The 17,994-nt window shown below is 36.6% G+C and overlaps 1 pseudogene across 1 annotated transcript; it reads right to left on the reverse strand.

Moving 5' to 3' along the window:
- Nucleotides 1–11,864: 11,864 nt before the first annotated feature.
- Nucleotides 11,865–12,704, reverse strand: LOC309857134 (small ribosomal subunit protein uS5 pseudogene; annotated as a pseudogene). Its single transcript has one exon. The product of its transcript is annotated as a small ribosomal subunit protein uS5 pseudogene (transcript).
- Between the last annotated feature and the right edge of the window lie 5,290 nt (nucleotides 12,705–17,994).

Raw genomic sequence — 17,994 nt, forward strand, 5'->3', positions numbered from 1 at the left:
CTCACCCACAGGACGAGAAACCCCACGGAGAGCTGCTCATACACGCGACCTCACCTTTTCTTGAGATATCTAGAAATTGTAGTGTAAAAGGACACCTTGCCGTCTCCGGGGATATGTTGGCCTAAAGGAAGGTATACTGAATGTCATTTTCCTTCCTCTATGTCTCCAGAAAGGGGAAGTTGGACATTAAACCACAAGACATCCTGAGTTCTTGATCAGGTTCAGAGGGCTCTTGTTTTGTCCTTCCTGGGGCTTCCTACTTAAAGCCATAGGACACCAAGGTCATGGGAGAGGGACAGCTGCTTCAGTGAAGCCAGCATCTGTGATGTCACAAAGCTTTGAGGTCATAGCAACCACTCCTCATCAACCCAGGCCTGATCACTACACTTGACTGGAGTAGTCATGGGTGGGCCAAGAGGACCCCAGGCCGTCCCAAACTGCTGGAGCCGCCTGGGTCTCTCACCAAGGCAGTTTGCGAAGCGAGTCGGTGTCACCTTCTCCATGGCCCAATTCATAGTATTTGGTCGTGAGTGTCAGCACCAGCCCTCTGGACCTCGGAGAAAGGCAAGATGCCGCATTCCATCTTAGCACCGACAAGCCAAGAAACTAACAGACCGCAAGCAATGCCTCAGGGGAGGAAATCCGAGCCCTGCGTAAGGGTGAGACCCTCCCACCAAATCATGGAGCATCTCAACAGGAAAAGGTCCACCCAAGGGAAGCTCAAAGTGAACCCCCGCAACCGTGCCAAAGACATGTCTGGAGTCTTCCACAGAAAGCACACGAGTACCTCAATGGTCTCCAGAAACGGTGCCAACAAGGCCTCCCAATCTTCCAAAAAGACCATTCATCCAAGGCAGACTCTACACCCTAGAACCTTAGGTCCAGGACGGACTCATGTTCTTGGAGTCCACAGAAGCCAACGGAGAGCATGTTGGAAGAGACCCATAGCCCAATGAAGCCAACTGAAAGACTTCCGTGCCCATTTCAGGAAGACAACTTGTATGTGCAAAAGGACGCATTGAAGAGGATTCGAATGTGGAAGAACCTTGAGCACTCCCTCATGGTGGATCAGCTACCCTCTGTGGAACTGCATGGAGATGTGGCAGCACAAGCCTGCCTTCACCCTCTCATGACCATCCCCCAAATGGTTCCATGCGATAAGCAAACAGTGCCTCTTGAGGAAGATGGGCATGTTCCAATGGAGCCCCGAGAGGATGCACAATGTGTTAACAAGGGGTCAGTACAGCACGACAGACAGCGGATGCTGCAGGTTGGTGAGGAGATCCAGGAAGGCAAAGAACAGGAGAATGAACAAGGAAGCTCCAAGCGAAGGTCGGGCATTTTAGGATGGTGGGAGGTTCTCTATACCTGGCTGCCCTCCATAGGAACCTAGGTCCAAATTCAATAAAACATCCTTTGGCCCCAGTCAATTATTGTGCACTGTTTTTGTCTTTGTTATCTTATCGAACATGCACATGCACGTTTGGACAGAGAGGCAGAGAGATCCCAATCAGGGGGTGGAGCTGGAGAGGGAGAAGCTTACTTGCCCCTGAGCAGAGAACCTGAGAACAGAGTCAATGCCAAGGCCCTGGAATCATGAGTTGATCTGAAGGCCGCGTCTGAACTGATGGACACAACCCGGGACCCAACAATTGACTTCTGAATACCTCCTGGTTCTAGACAGAACCGCTGCTCTGTCATTGTTCAGAAATGCAGGGGATAAGGATTTTGGCTTGGCTGCTGTTGCTTGAGCTATCCGGCCTGCTTCGAGAGCTGGTATAGCTTTTCCTCTTGAAGTCAGTGACTGGGCTATGGACAAACTATTCTCCGATGCCTATTTGCCTAAAGAGAATACCTCCATGCCTAGATTTTCAGGGGTAATGGCACTATGTCTTTAGGTGCTCCGCTTCTGTGGAAGGTGTTGGGAGTCCTCTGTGCCTCTGATTCTGGACCACTTTCTCTGCTCCCAGATGAGGGTCCTTTTCAGCCCCGAGTTCTCCAATCTAGGATAAGCCCTCTTTTCTTTCTCTCACTCTTACTTCACCTACAAGAGGCACCTCTTTCATTAACTTGGTGATTCCCTAAGCTCACTATCATGTTCCATCAAAGAATACATTCAAATGGCCAACAGACACATGAAAAAATGCTCCACATCACTCGGCATCAGGGAAATACAAATCAAAACCAGAATGAGATACCACCTCACACCGTTCAGAATGGCTAAAATGAACAAGTCAGTCAATGACAGATGCTGGCGAGGATGTGGAGAAAGGGCAACTCTCCTACACTGTATGTGGGAATGCAAGCTGGTGCAACCACTCTGGAAAACAGCGTGGACGTGCCTCAAAAAGCTGAAAATAGAACTACCCTATGACCCAGTGCTTGTAGTACTGGGTATATACCCTACAGATACAAACGTGGCATTCTGAAGGGGCACATGCACCCAAATGTTTATAGCAGCAATGTCCACAATAGTTAAACTATGGAAAGACACTAAATGTCCTTCAACAGATGAATCAATAAATAAGATGTGGTATATATGTTCAATGGAATACTATGCAGCCATCAAAAAAAAAATGAAATCCTGCTATTTGTGATGACGTGGATGGAACTAGAGGGTATTATGCTTGGCGAAATAAATCAATCTGAGAAAGACAACTATCATATGATCTCCCTGATATGATGAAGTGGAGATGCAACATAGGCAGTTTCGGGCGTACGAAAAAAAAATAAAAAAAGATGGTATTAGGAGGGAGACAAACCATAAAAGACTGAATCTCACAAAACAGACTGAGGGTTGCTGGGGGGAGGTGTGTTGGGAGAGGATGGTGGGGGTATGGACATTGGAGAGGGCAGGTGCTATGGTGAGTGATGTGAATCACAGACCTGTACCCCTAGGGATAAAAACACATTATATAAAAAATTTTAAAAAATAATTTAAAAAACCCATTAAAGAAAAAACACAGATTGCAAGCCCAGAGCTAATCTCATATTCAATCAAAACTTTTGAAAGTTTTCCCCTTAAAGATCAGAAGAAAGACAAGTGTGTCCATTTTCACTACTCTCATTTGACACAGTAGTGGATGTCCTAGCCAGAGAAACAAGGAACACAAAGAAATAAGAGACTCCAAAAAAAAAAAAAAAAAAGGAAGAAGTAAAATTTTCTTTTTTTGGATAACATGAACTTACATGTTAAAAAATCCTAAAAAATTCACAAAAAATTTGAATAAACAAATTTAGTAAAATTACCAAATACAAGATCAATATATAAAAGAAAAGAATTTTGTTTTGTTTCTTTTTTTTTTTATGGACTGCTTCCCAGTTTGTCATGTCATCCTTGTTCAGTGATCACGCTAATCTTCTCTGCATCATTCCAATTTTAGTATATGTGCTGCCAAAGTAAGCACAAGACAGGAGCATTTTAACATTCTAATGATGAACTATCTGAAAAAATAAAGAAAACAATCTAATTCACAATAGCATCAAAAATAATAAAATACTTAGGAATAGATTTAACTAAGAAGATGAAAGATCTGTACTCCATAAACTATGACATTGATAAAGAAATTGAAGGTGACAGAAATGGAAAGATAGCTCATATTTATGAATGGTAAGAATTAACATTGTTAAAATGTCCATACTACCGTAAACCATCTGTAAATCCAATTCCTATCAAAAATCCAATGTTAGGGGCGCCTGGGTGGCTCAGTGGGTTAAGCCGCTGCCTTCGGCTCTGGTCATGATCCCAGGGTCCTGGGATCGAGCCCCGCATCAGGCTCTCTGCTCAGCAGGAAGCCTGCTTCCTCTTCTCTCTCTGCCTGCCTCTCTGCCTGCTTGTCATCTCTCTCTGTCAAATAAATAAATTAAAAATCTTAAAAAAAAATCCAATATTATTGTTTTACAGAAGTAAGTAAAGAATCCTAAAGTTTATATGAGACCATAAAAGACAACAAATAATCAAAGCAGTTCTGAGAAAGAATGAAGAAGGGAGATTACACTTCTTGATTTGAAACTATACTACAAAGCCCTCATGCTCAAAACAATAAAGTATACTGGCATAAAAACAGACCAATAAACAAGTAGAACAGAATTGAGAGTCCAGAAATAAATCCTTTCATACAGTCACCTAATATTTGACAGGGGCCAACATATGTAATGGGTTAAGATAGTCTGTTCAATAAATGATATTTAAAACTGAATAGTCACATAAACAGTATGAAAAGGGAACCTTATATCACTCATAAGTCTGAACTTGAAATAGATTAAAGACTTAAAGGTGATGCATGAAACTAAATTTCCTAAAGGAAAACATAGGAAAAATTCTCCTTGACATTGGTCTTGCCAATAGTTTTTTGGATACCAGACTAAAAACACAAGCAAAAAAAGCAAAAATAAATAAATGGTATTACATCAAACTAACGTTTCTGCATTGCCAAAAAAAGGGAGAGAGAATGAAAACACAATCCACAGAATGTAAGAAAATACTTACGAATCTTATATCTGAAAAGAGGTTAATAACCAACAGATACAAATAGAAAAAAATATATGATTAAAAAAATAGCAAAAGGATCTCAATAGACTTTTTTTTTTCAAAAAAGTTATATAAATGACCAACAGGAGCATTAAAAAGTGCTCAACGTAAAAATCTCAGGGCAAAGTCCTTATGTTGTTGTTGTTGTTGTTTACCTCTGAAAAACACAGCAAGATATTAGAATATATACTACCAAAAAATTGAAACTAACCAATTTTGGTAAATATTGGGGAAAACGGGGAACTTATGCACTGTAATAGGAATATAAATTTGTATGGAAAACAGTATGGAGATTATTCATATTATTAAAAGTAAAATTACCATATGATTCAGTAATCCCACTTCTAGGTATCTATCTAAAGAAAACGAAGTTCACTGTTCAAAGACATATCTGCACTCTTATGTTTATTATAAAATTATTAACTCTAAGCAAGAGATGGAAATAACTTCAGTATCCATTAATGGATGAATGAGTAAAATAAGTATGGTAAATATATACTACGGAATACTACTTAACCATGAAAAATTAAGAAATACTGCCATTTACAACAGCATGGATGGATCTTGAAGGTATTATTCTAAGTGAAATATTTCAAAGATTTTGTATATTTTTTTAATTTATGTATTATGATATCCCTTACATACAGAATCTGAGGAAAAGGAAAACTAATGGAAACTTAGAGTTGAGTTGACAAGGGGTGAACCTGGGGTGGAGTAAGGTGGTCCAAGGGTGCAAACTTGCAACTATAATATGAAAAAGTTCTGGGGATCTAATGTACAGCATGATGATCATAGTTAATAAGATATACATACTTTTTTTTATTGTGCTTCCCTTTATTAAACTTTGCATATATCACATTCTTACAAGTTGAAAGTTTATAGCAATCTTGTATAAAAGAGGTCTGCTGCCACCATTTTTCTAACAACATTTGCTCATTTTGTGTCTCTTTGTCACATGTTGGTAATTCTTGCAATATATCAAGTTTTTTCATTATTATTGTATTTGTTATGGTGATCTGTGATCAGTAATTATGACCCACTGAAAACTCAGAACTAGTGTACTTAAGGTATATACATTGTTTTTCTTTAAAAACATAATGCTTTTGAACAGTGCAGTATAGTTTTTATTTTTTATATGCACTGGGAAACATAATTTTTTATATGCACTGGGAAACCAAAAAATATAATAATTTGACTTAGTTTATTGAGATAATCACTTTATTGAGGCAGTCTGGAACAAAACCCACAAGACCTCTGAAGTTTATCTCTACTATACTATATACATAAAAGTTGCTAAGAGAGTAGATCTTAAAATTCCTTATGATAAATGCATAAAAAACAGTGGCAACTATACGAGATAGTAGATGTATTAACATTTTTATGTAGATTATATTGCAATAAAGATGTATACCAATTTATCAAATTGTACAAAATTTACACAATGTTAAAGGTTTGCAATGTTATAAGAAATCATTTCTTAAATTTACAAATATGTCGATTTTTTTCAATAAACCTGGAAAAAACTTTTTGTAGAATTAATCTATTTTTCAAAAAATGAAGTAAGGCAGTAGAAACTGCAACTAACTCTGAAATAATAGAATATAAAATCCATTTTCATTATATACACTGTGACAAAAAGTATTACTTAGTTTACAATGGAGGAGTACTTATGAAACATGAAGGATGGTCTATAAATAAGGCTGAAAGAGCTCAGTTTTAAGGTTTAAATTTAAAATCTTCTTTTGAAATACTAAACTGACCACCCAGTGTTCCAAACATCAATGTCTTAACTGCATGAATTTATTTCATACAACTCTATAATCTAGTTTCATAAGAAAACAGCATGCAAATTTTGAATAAGACAGACTTGCTTAAGTTTCATGTTCAACAGTAAAGGATACCTCCCTAAAAACAAATAGAAGACAAATCAGCATATTTATTATGATAATTATTATTCATAAAGAGATTCATATTGAATTAGGGAATATATATTCTCAGAGGGGGTAAAGTAAAATGAAATTTATGTTGGTAAATGTGTCTATGAATAGTCAATACAATGCCTCAATATAAATGAATATTACCATTTTGAACAATTTAATTACTATTACTAGAATTATTATAAGTATAAAAATAGCTATCATTTTAGCATGGAATATGAGATTCTCATGCTCCATGCTTCATCACATACACACAACAACGCAGCATAATAAGTATTATCATCACCATTTCATGGGTGAAAAAACTGAGGCTAACACATTTGGATAACTGGTTTATGATTACATGGGTAGCAAAAATGCATCACACTAATTTAGGCTTTATGATTTCAGAATTGTACTCTTACCATTGCACATTCTATTACTCTGTAAATACTTGGCCTGTTTTCATTTGGTTCTTTAATTTTATTCATGTGGTGATGGCTTAAAGCTTCATTTAAAGGAAGCTTAAAAATTTCATTTAACCAAAAGCTCCCAAGAATTAAAAATGTCATTGATCTAATGTAGACATGGATATCATTAGTTAATGGGTAACTATATATTTTCCACTCTAGTGAGATAAAAGAGTATTTTTCTAAGTTTTAGTCTCTCAGTGTTAAAAAGGACTTTGTTAAAATAGAAATATTTAGACAAAGGTGATCAAAAGTCTGGATCAGGTCACCTTAAGGTAAATATTAGGAACCTGAGGAAACAAATGGAGATTTGAACACTGAGCTATGATATAATGAATGGTTTCAAGTATTTAGTAGAGTATAGAAAAGCCCTTTAAAGCCTGGTCTTAGCCTAGCATTGCAGCTTCTGGGATATCTATCTATCATCTATCTATCTAGATATAATGTGAAAACTTTTTTAACTTAAAGATTTTGAGAAATAGAACATAATCAGCACCATAGAAGATCTGTTTATGATAACAACCTAGCCCCTCCTCCCAGTTTGTTAATATTCTCTCTTATTTAATGTAACATTGTGCAAATAGACCACTACTGATCTGCTGTTATGAATGAAATAGCTATAATCATCTGTTTGCATATCCTGGTGAAAATATTCATTTAGTTCCATGTTGTATTTCTAGGAATGGACCAAATTTTTATTTTTATTTTTAAGTTTTCTAAATATTGTCCAACTTACCTCAAATGTTTTTATTATGGGCACTTTCATTCTTTCACATTCTTGCAAGGCAATTTTACTGTTGCCCAATATGGTAAGTGTGTAATAGTATGTCATTTTAGGTTTTAATTTATTATTAATTTAATTTAATTTAATTCCAGATTCATAATAAAGATAAACAGTTTTTATATATGAGTGGCCATTTGGATTACCCTTTCTGAAAAGTGCATGCTCAAATCTTTTGATATCTTAACATTGTGTCATACTGACTTCTTTAATAGTAGATTTTCTGAATGAACTTTAAGCTGTGTAGGTCTTCTCTATTTTATTTTGAACTTGTTTTCATTTCAAAATCTTTATATTTATTTTCATAATCTGCTTTTATTTTTCTTTGTCTATTATCTATCTATCTATCTATTTATTTGCAAGCAAGAGAGAGTGAACAAGTGAGAGTGCAGGGAGGGATAGAAAAAGAAGGGAAAAGAATCTTAAGCAGGCTCCAGGCTCAGCACAGAGCCCAACTCTGGGCTCTATTTCACAACCCTGACATCATGACCTGAGCCAAATGAAAGAGATAAAATAAAATTAAGGTGTTAAAAAAAAAAGGAAAAAGAATTGGAGGTTTAATTAAGTGAGCCACCCAGGCACCCCTGTGGTACCTTAAATTAGATGTCATATCTTTAAAGTTCTAGAGTATCCATTTGTTCATTTATAAAACCTTTCTCAATATCATTTTTAGTGTCAGTTTTTGGTTCAATTTGCTTCCCCTCTCATTTCTTTGAGCAGAGTAATCAAGCCATTTTACAATCTTTATTGATCATTTTAACATCATACTTAATCCCATTTTGTCTATCAAATCTTGTTAATGGTTTTTCTTTGTGTGCTTTGTTACATTTTGCTATGTTCAAGACATTATATTTGAAACTCTTATTGAGTAGGGATAATTAAGAGCTATAATAATGGTATGGTCCTCCTTGGTAGGATTTTCTCTTATATCTGAGACTCTACAAGACAATCATACTCCAAATTCAGTGATTGACTTTCTCAGTTTACACAGAAGGCAAGGTAGGCTATAGTCTTATTTCTGCTTCTCCTTGTGCTTTGGGGATCTCAAGTTAAATTTGGGTTGTACCAAAGTCCTCAAATTTGATTGCTGCTGGATTTTGAATTTTGTTTCTCTAGTATCAAGAGTCTATGAACAACACAGCTCAGTGTGTTTTAGCAGTTTCAAATGCTCTCATAGCTAAAATGGCTTCAGGGCATATATCTCTAGGCTCTCATTGTATTTCGTATTTTGGCCCAGTAATCCCTCACTTATTTTTATAATCATTCTGATATTTTTAACTTTAAAAGCTATTTTGTCTGGATTTTTAGTTGTCTTAAGTAGGAGTTTTTAGATCACCATTACTAGAAGCAACAACAAATATACATGAAAATATCTGCAGTAGTTTATCACATCTTTATGGCTTTGAACTTCCATAAGCTGAGGCATCCTTCTCTAATCACTTAGGCAAACTCCAATTTACCCTTTAAAACAACCCAAGAATTGCTTCATTTAAGAACATGTTCAGGGATGACTCTTCCCCACTGTTCTTACCAACATTCCCACACACTCTTTGCTACCCAAAGCTTGTTTATGAACTTTCGTTAGGTATATCAGCGTGACCAGAATTTTGCTCTATTGTATTTTTGTCCTTTAGAGCTTTAATTAAATATGAATTCCATAGAAAGTCTGTCCCTTTTCTTTCAAACCTGGGTTAGTTATTTCTTCTCATTCTTTGTCAGAAGTTACTTTATTAGAGAAACTTATAGCTCTATTGTGACTTTGGAGCCTTTACAGTTTTTCGACTGGAAAAATCACCCATCCCTGAGATTTTTACGCAGCTTCCTAGCTGATATTATTCAGAAATCTGTTCAAAGCAGACTTTTTCAGGAAGGCCCTTTTGGACCACTCAGTTTAAAAACCTCTTCTCAATCACTGCTCTTTTAAAAATGTGCTTATTTAGTTCAAATATGCATCTCTATTAAAGAAAAATCAGTACGTTTTTTTTTTTTAAGTTGGCTTACCTATTATCTATCTCTCCCATTAAAATGATTCCTCTGGGCTGGGGTTTTGTTGTGCTCATCTTAGGCCAGGCACTCAATAAATTGTCTCTGAATGATTGAATTGTTTGACTCCCTTGCTAGATTCTCAACTTCATGAGGCCAAGGATTGTTCTATTCAGTCCTTCTTTATCCTCAATGTCTGTTATATTGCAGTCACTTACGTGACTAATGGGAAAAATCACAGAAAGAAAGAGTTAAAACTACATAAAAACCCCGTAGGTTCAATAACACAAAGCTTTCTAAAATTATTTAGCCCAGGAATTGAATACTGGCTGCACTTTTGATTTTTTTTAAATGGTATTGAATTTAATTTAAATGGAAATACTGGAATGGTAGAATAATAAAAAAATTATAAAAGCAACTTGCTCCTTAAAGTAAGAATTATATAGGACATCTCTTCTAGAAGCAAAATTTTCAAATGACAAACATCTGAAAGCATAGAAGGAGAAGTAAGAGTGTGAATTGTATTTCAATGCTCTTTTCTTTATATTCAACAAACAGCTTCATTCACACACCTTTCCAATTTTTTCAACTCTTTTGACAAAGCCTTCAGAGGAGTTACTGCTGATGACAACCATCACAGCCTAACAGGAGAAATTTTATAAAGAAAAATAATAGCATGTTTTTCCCAAATTGTTAAGGATATGGTGAAGCTCTGTCGGATTCAAAGGAGGAATGTGCAATTCCATGCTATATATAATAATAACTTGTTTTAATAGTGGCTTTGCAATTTTTCAGATATATCCATTTACTGAAACCACTATCAAATAAACAAAAACAAACAAATGAACAGGGGTTCGAGACAGAAATTATCTAATCTAAAAATAGCACATGTTCACAGAATACACAACACATATCCCAAGTACTACTATAGGTTTCAAGTAATAGTCAAAACAATAGTAAACATGATTCAGACCCTACCAGTCAAATCATAAATGGGACCTTAACTGTAAATCCTTATCTTTAGATCAAAGCGGGTAATTGGGGGCTGAAGATACATTATAGAACTAATATGTTATAGAACTCCTCTGAAATGAGTCATTTATTCCATCACTTTTCCTGCACAGCTGCTGACCCATGTTTTGGTTCCTGGAAATAGCTGCTACCCTGTCATACTTCTTAAAAGCACATATATTGATAACTCTACTCATTCCTCCATTCCTCTGTGACTGTCACTGTGTTAAAATGTGGAGTCAGCTGACTCACTTGTGATGGTAATAAAGTAGATGAGTTTGCAAAGTATTTTGTTATTTCTAAAAATGCAAAAACCAAATTACATTGAAATCATAAGGGGTGTTTCAGGGAGAGCTGTAGGATGTGGTTTCTTGTGTAATCCACAGAGATTAGCTCCAACACATATTTAAACTCTCCTCTAGGAGCAACCTTAGTGGTAAAGCAAGAAGATAAACAGATGTATACACACCCTGGCACAAAATTATCACTTATGTTTGGCTTCCTAGTCTCCTCGTGTTACTTATTTATCTTAACTTCTCTCTGAAATCAGGGAACACAGAATCTCAATCAGTAGACATTTTTCTACTGAATTACCCAATAGTCCGATCATACCCCTAATACTTTTTAAAATTATTTCACTCATAATCCCAAATCTGCTTTGCTTCCTCATCTTAGTACACTGTAATTTGATTTCAAAATGAGGACAGTTGTCAGTAATGCCACATTCATTCATCTATTTTACAATCCATGTGCTTATAACTATGAAGATATGTTAATAACATCCATTCCAATAAGCCACCCTAAATTTATTATCATGAAACAAGACCTCAAGAAAGAGAATTCAAAATCATCCATGTATTTGCAACTTATTGCAATAAAGCCTTTATCAATAGACTTCCCTGTGCACATGGTGGTCAAATTGCTGGTGAAAACCAGCCAGATCTATTACAAGCTTTCTCATGGCTTCTAGGTAACCCAAGTGAGCCTTTATTGATACTGGGAAGGGATAAAGCAGGGAAGGGATAAACAGTGCTATAAGATTTGGCTAGACAAAAGTAATGACTCTCATTACAAAGTGAGTATTTTTTTTTCAAGCTTTAGTTCAGTTTATTTTTCTTGTATAAAACTATGTAGTAGCCACAGCTGGAGCCTGGGTCCTCTGAACAGAGACTCTGGTGTGGGTCTTCACAAGATGGTCCGTGAACTCCTGATAGGGAGACTTGGTGAACACAGTCTCCTTCCAGAGATCAGGGGTGAGATAGCTGTAGGTCTTGGAGATGGCATCGAAAGTAGCCTTGGCAAAGTTCCCTAGGGTGGCAGTGCAGCCCCTGGCCGAGGTGTAGCAGTCGTCAATACCAGCCATCATCAGCAGTTTCTTGGGCACAGGGGCCGAGACAATGCCAGTGCCTCTGGGGGCGGGGATGAGACGCACCAGCACAGAGCCACAGCGGCCAGTCACCTTGCACGGGACAGTGTGGGGCTTGCCGATCTTGTTCCCCCAGTAGCCTCGCCGCACAGGGACAATGGAAAGCTTCGCCAGAATGATGGCTCCGCGGATGGCAGTGGCTACCTCCTTGGAACACTTGACATCCAAACCGACGTGTCCATTGTAATCTCCGATGGCGACAAATGCCTTGAACCTGGTCCGCTGGCCCGCGCGCGTCTGCTTCTGCACAGGCATGATCTTCAAAACCTCGTCCTTGAGGGAGGCTCCCAGGAAGAAGTCGATGATCTCAGACTCCTTGATGGGCAGGGAGAAGAGATAGATCTCCTCCAGGGACTTGATCTTCATGTCTTTGACCAGGCGGCCCAGCTTGGTGACGGGGATCCACTCCTTGTCCGCGGCCTTGCCCCCGCGAGCTCCGCGGCCTCGGCCCCGGCCCCGACCACGGCCCCGGCCCGCCCCGGCCCCGGATGCCGCTGCCGAAGCCACCGCGGAAACCGCCACGGCCTCCCATTCCAGGGCCCCCGGGCCCTCCGGGCCCTCTCGCAGCACCGGTGTCATCCGCCATTTGGTGTTCTCTCGGAGAGGAAACAAAGTGAGTATTTTAAAGCAAAAGAGCCTGTTGGGAATATTGTTTTATAAAATAGTGGTTTTTTTTTATTAACTTTTTAAAATTCAATTAGGTAACATATAGTGTACCAATAGTTTCAAATGTAGATTTCAGTTATTCATCCATAGCATATAATAGCTAATGCTCAGTACTTACTGTTATAGCTTCTTGAAAGCAGAATTTTAACCCACTGAGCCACCCAGGCGCCCTTGAAAGCAGAATTTTAGATCACATTTTCTGATTACTTCCATGTCGTACAACACTTTCCTGCTAGCAACCTTCAAAACATACTGTTTGTTAGAGGAATTTCTTTAATAATAAATAAATAGGAATTCATTTAAATTTATAAATATATAAAATAAATAGGAATTTATTTAAATTTATTTAAATATTACACACTGTTTCATTGTTCATAAATAAGGTGATGATATTATAGCCATTAGTTGGTAGCACTGATATATCACTATCTTTTTACTTCTCAGTGCATTCTCTTTACACAAATAGATATATATTTTAAAAAATGTGAATCTGTGGCAAACTTGTAAAAAACCCTATACAGTAAAGTTTATCATTTTAAGTAATCTCAATTATCTTCCTCAATTGTGATAGTATATCCTTCTGTCTAGGCCAGATATTGTATGAGGGATTTGAAGAGACATACTTTTCTAAATTTCACTTTTCTCATCTGCAAAATGCTTATCATGATCCTACAAAAAAATACACTTATAATTTTTTGACGAAAATTTATTTATTTATTTTAAGATTTTATTTCTTTATCAGAGAGAGTGGGCGAGAGAGCAAGCACAGGCAGACAGAATGGCAGGCAGAGGTAGAGGGAGAAGCAGGCTCCGGCCGAGCAAGGAGCCAGATGCGGGACTCGATCCCAGGATGCTGGGATCATGACCTGAGCCAAAGGCAGCTGCTTAACCAACTGAGCCACCCAGGCGTCCCTTTTGATGAAAATTTAATCTGTATAAACAATATATTTGCTGTAATGCGTGGTTCATGGAAAACATCTTTTTTAATTATAAGCAGTATTAGAAATTAAGTAAATGTGTCTATAATATTTAAAGTTTTAACACATAATTCCACTGCTTTGCCTTATTTTCTCAAATCCCTTTACCACTTTCACTGACAGAGTCAAATGTACTTTTTCTACTAGTAGCCAGCTCTTTGTCTTTTGTCAGAAAGATGCCCTTGTGAATTATTTATAATAGAGATATTAGCAATAATAATAATAATAATAATAATAATAATAAATAGCAATGAAAATGTTAAAAAAAAGTTTTCTTAACTAATTAGGGTTCTTAGACATCAATTAGAGGAACCACCTCGGGCAAGCAAATTAATCTGCAAGACATTCCCAGAATTAACAAGTCAGTCAGATACAGGGTTGTCTGTAGACTGAAAAGAACTAGGTTTGGAAAATAGGTAAGGACAGTGAAAAAAGTGATCAAATTTTTGGGCAAAATAAACTCTTAGGTGTCCTTTCAATGGAGTCCTGTTCATTATGTAGCAGAAACTCTGGAGATTATCTCAATCCATTGGAGTCACCCCGTTTATTAGCTTGCTATTGACAAAGTTATTTACAAACTGTAGAGCAAGAGGTTATAATGGAGAAAACTGATGGTAATGCACAGGATTCTTGTTAACAATAATGCAAGTTAGTGATTTTTCATTAGAAAACATAAATTCTATAACCCAAATTATGGGCCCAGAGCACTTCTGCTGCACAACTCTGCTTATATCCCAAATAACCATGTGAACTAGTTTTAATATCTGCTTCTCTTATTAATTTTTGAATAAAAATTCTTGACACAAGTATTTTATAATTGTGTGATAATCATGAATTTAATTTTTGGAGAACAAAACACACTTTAGCATAACTAGGTTTGTTCACAGAACCAGCCTTGGTAACACACTTCTATATGTTAGAAATGATGTAATAAATGTAGAATATTGGGCACTTGTTTGGTATTCTTTGCCATGTTTTGCACTATCTAAAAAGAGATCAGTGAACTTGGACTGGAGTTAGTAGACATGGAAGAAAATAAAATATTACAGAGAAGAATACTCTGTGGTCCACAACCTAAATGGCCTGGGATTCCCATCATTTGGATCCCTGTAGCTTTACAGAAGTCAATTAAATTTTTGTATCTCTGATTAAAGTTGTTTCCCCAGTACTTTTTCAAACATCTCTTGTAAAGTATTGTTTCCCAGAAAAAAAGGGATTTTGCACATGTATCTGCCTTTGTCTCTGGTCATGATCTCAGTCAGGATCCTGGGATCGAGCCCCATATCGGGCTTCCTGCTCATTAGGGAGTATACTTCTCAGTCTCTCTCTGCAGCTACATCCCCCTGCCCCACTCATGCTCTCTCTCTCTCAAATAAATAAATACAATCTTTAATTTTTTAATTAAAAATAAGATAAATAAATTAAAATAAAAAGTCTGGGCTTACTGCCCCATTTAGCTCCTTTTGTTTTTTTGAGTTGTATTTAAAGCAGCATGAGAGAACATGAGGCTCTCAAACTTAAAAAAAAAAAGGAAAAAATTGAGTTTTGTTAGGATTTAAGATCTTGTCTGCTAGACAAAAACGTTGGCTTTGTTAACATGTGAAAATTATCAAAAGGGAATAAGATAGAATTCTAATAATTTTTGTAGAAATTAAAAATTTTCTCCAACCCAATTACATACAGACCCATTAAGTAAATTCATTCCAATGTCCCAAACCAACCTTTTCTAATAGTAATGCATCTGTGTAAACAGGGTCAACCCAAGGAATAAATAAATATTATTATTTTTTTCCTGTCTCTTCCACAGTCTCATCTGGGTATATTGGTAGCAAGCCAATTATCTATCTTATAAGACATGATATCATAAGGAAGGGTATTCTGTCCATTTGGAACAACTGAAAATCATTGTAATTTTATCTTGGTGCAGTAACTTGAGATGGCACAGTGTGGTTTATGAATATATTTTATTTTTTTTTTACTGGGAAGAAGAGATTATAGAGATATTGGTTATCCAAGAGAGACTGACAGGTGTTGATAGTTGCCAGGTCAATATCCATCTACTTTTTCCTTTAGTATCAGAAAGCACTGAGGGATTGACAACAAGGAAACTTAAAACAACATCAAATATTTTATTGTCTCTTTTCTAGTTACATTGTAACCATATGACAAAGTATCAGTCGTACAAGATATCATTCTCTTTTACCTCTATCTTTCTGCCAGAAATGTGGGCTTAATAGTGAGAACTCCAACAGCAATTTTTGCAACTGTGAATAAAAAGCCATGAAAACCTCTAAGATAGTTCACTTGACTTTCTTAAGACTCTGAACCAACACCAGAAAACACTCTCTGTAGTCTTCTTGTTAAATGAAAAATATGGTTAAACCACTTTTGACAGTCTACTACCTACAGCAAACTGTAAATCTTAATTGAAATATGTCCTCTCAGCTGTGCTTAAGCAACTGAGTCCTGAGCTTTTCAGGTTTTCAGTCTGAAAGAGTACACCTCGGGTGCTCTGAAAGGGAAGAGAAACGACACCCTGTTCTCCATATAAATTAAAGAAGAGAAATCTGTGCATTTAAGTGGGCCATATAAAATTTATCAAGCAGTTATCTCCTAACTCCTTCCTATCCAAATTACCTGATATGCTCTCCCTACTCCTTTATTCCACGTTACTGCCTTTTCACAACATGTCTTCTGTTATTTCCTTCTTGCAAGCTAGTTTTGATTTCTGCATCTAAAAAAATCAACAATCATTGTGTATTTCAATTCCCATTTTCCTCAAATGCATTGATTCTTCTTATCTATTACTCTTTTCTCATACTCAGTGTCTTTGTCTTTATGGGGTTTGTACTTTGCTTTTCCCCATCCTTTACTGCCATTATATAATCAAATCTAATAACTTCTTAGAGAAAGTTAAAAATTCCCGCATAGCCACACGTGAACACAAAGTCACTGATTTTTAGCAAACCTATAAGATAGTCAGACATCCATTCAATTTCTTTTTTTTTAAGATTTTATTTATTTATTTGACAGAGAGAGATGACAAGCAGGCAGAGAGGCAGGCAGAGAGAGAGGAGGAAGCAGTCTCCCTGCTGAGCAGAGAGCCTGATTTGGGGCTCGGTCCCAGGACCCTGGGATCATGACCTGAGCCGAAGGCAGTGGCTTAACCCACTGAGCCACCCAGGCGTCCCTCCATTCAATTTCTTAACTGAGTCCCAAATGCATCCTGACTTCTAACCTAAACCTAAGCTCTACTTCTTACACGTTGTTATATGACCAAATTCTTTCAGTTCAGTATTTTGTAACATTTAAATATTAATCAGTTGATGCTTTGTTTGTGTATTTCTATGAAAATAATTTGAATACTGTAGATTTATTGTTATATTTATAGGTTTATAATCAAAGTTTCATCAGTTGAAGTTTTTGGAAATTTCAGATATAATGATTAACCTAAAATGATACTGCCTCAAATCCCTCTGATATCAAGGCCCAACACCTGATTATAGCCAAACCTGTGGTGGATAGTTCCATGGGAAATTGCAGTTACTTAACACTGATAGCATCTCATGTTCTCTCTCTCATTTTAGAATGTCTCCAACACAACCTGAAAGTGTAGGAGAGTTAATGTCCTCTGAGGACAGCTCTCAGTGAAGTGGAAATAAGAACCATAGGTAAAATTGTCAGTTTTCAGGTCTTCATGAGGACAACTTAAAGAAGTTTCTCAGGACCTTTCAGTAAAAGCAAGCCTTCATTTTCTATCCACAACAATTATATCAACAATGTACCTCTTTGACAAAGTTGCTTCTTCACTGTATCACTTTCCCATTCTTTTCTACCTTGGATAATCTCCCAGATAAACTAACAGTACTCAAATCCTTTGTCCTACTCTTTGCTCTCAGGATAAATGGAGCCAAAAGACTTAGATTAATATCAAGTTCTGAATGGGATCTTAGAGCTATTTCTGTCCAGATTTTCATAAACATAGGGACCTTTGAATTATCAGGCTATAAATAAGTTCTAAATGGAGGGGGCAAAAGCAAAAAGTAGAAATTTTTATGTTTGATTTTTAATCATGATTAATTGACTTTATTGATTATTAAAAATACTAACATTATAAAAGTGTGGATCTTTGTAAAACAATGTCTTTTTTTTTTTTTTAAACAATGTCTTAATGTAAGAAAGAAGTTGCATAGTCCTTTTGAGAATATTAAACCAAGTGTTCAGGTGCCATCT

Source organism: Mustela nivalis, assembly GCF_964662115.1.
Source record: "Mustela nivalis genome assembly, contig: HAP1_SCAFFOLD_421, whole genome shotgun sequence".
Lineage (NCBI taxonomy): Eukaryota > Metazoa > Chordata > Mammalia > Carnivora > Mustelidae > Mustela > Mustela nivalis.